At 48.5% G+C, this 954-nt stretch overlaps 1 pseudogene; it reads right to left on the bottom strand.

Annotated features, from left to right (window-relative positions):
* Positions 1 to 211: 211 nt before the first annotated feature.
* LOC127673852 (TSC22 domain family protein 1-like) lies at positions 212 to 643 on the bottom strand (annotated as a pseudogene).
* Between the last annotated feature and the right edge of the window lie 311 nt (positions 644 to 954).

Raw genomic sequence — 954 nt, 5'->3', positions numbered from 1 at the left:
ATTTCACTCAACTAGTACATTTCTTCAAGCCAAAAGCATACGAGTGCTTAATACTGGGGAGGGGAAAGCGAGAAGAGCATGTAAGTCTCACATCTCTTTCATAGACAGCAATGAAATGTGTGAGTATGGGGGCAGCTTCTTGCTAGCACATCTCTTCCGGTCTGTTCAGTTCAGACATCAGCAGCCAGTTCTTCTGTTGGGGCATAGCAGGCTATGCAGTTGATCCTGAGGCCTGGGATGCTGGCTGTGCAGGGGGCTGTGTGGTCCCCTGTGGCTGCGTGGTGACTGGAGGGGAGCCAGTCTGCAGCTGGGCCTGAAACTGGGCGAGCTGCTCCGGACTGGCCAGAGTCTCCAACAGACTGTTCTCCTGCTCCAGCTGGGAGTTTTTCTCTATTAGTTCTTTGATCTGCTGCTTCAGACCCTCCACTCACTTCCTCTCTAACCGCCTCAAACGGCTTTGCACCAGATCCATAGCTTGCTCTATTTTGTTGTCGATATCTACCACACTTGCACCAGAGCTATTGTGAAGTCTCACGGAAGTGTTTTCAATTCCCAGGAAAGACTACAAGAAAGCAATTGAAAAATGTCTCAGTTGGTAAACTCCTAGATCCATCGCCACTGGTCTACACCATTGGGAGTTCATGCAATTTCAGCCACACAAAAACAAAAACAAAAACAGCCTTGTGGGGGAAAAAATTGAGAGAAGGAAGGAAGGGGCGAGCTCCAGCAGCCTGGCTGAAACTAGATAAAGCCTCCTGGCTGTCTGAAGTTCCGGGTGTGAGAACAACAGGGCTGCCTCCAGTGACCCAGCAGCTGCAGCAGCTCAGTCTGCTCCAGTTGCCAGTTCCACTCCTCTATACCAATACTTTTTAAACTATTCCACAAATTAGAAACAGAAGCAATACTACCTAATTCATTCTAGGAAACCACAGTCACACCAATATCAAAACCTCA

The sequence above is a fragment of the Apodemus sylvaticus genome, chromosome 23 (genome assembly GCF_947179515.1).
Source record: "Apodemus sylvaticus chromosome 23, mApoSyl1.1, whole genome shotgun sequence".
Lineage (NCBI taxonomy): Eukaryota > Metazoa > Chordata > Mammalia > Rodentia > Muridae > Apodemus > Apodemus sylvaticus.
The sequence above is the reverse complement of the archived record's forward strand: the minus strand, read 5'-3'. Positions and strand labels throughout refer to the sequence as shown.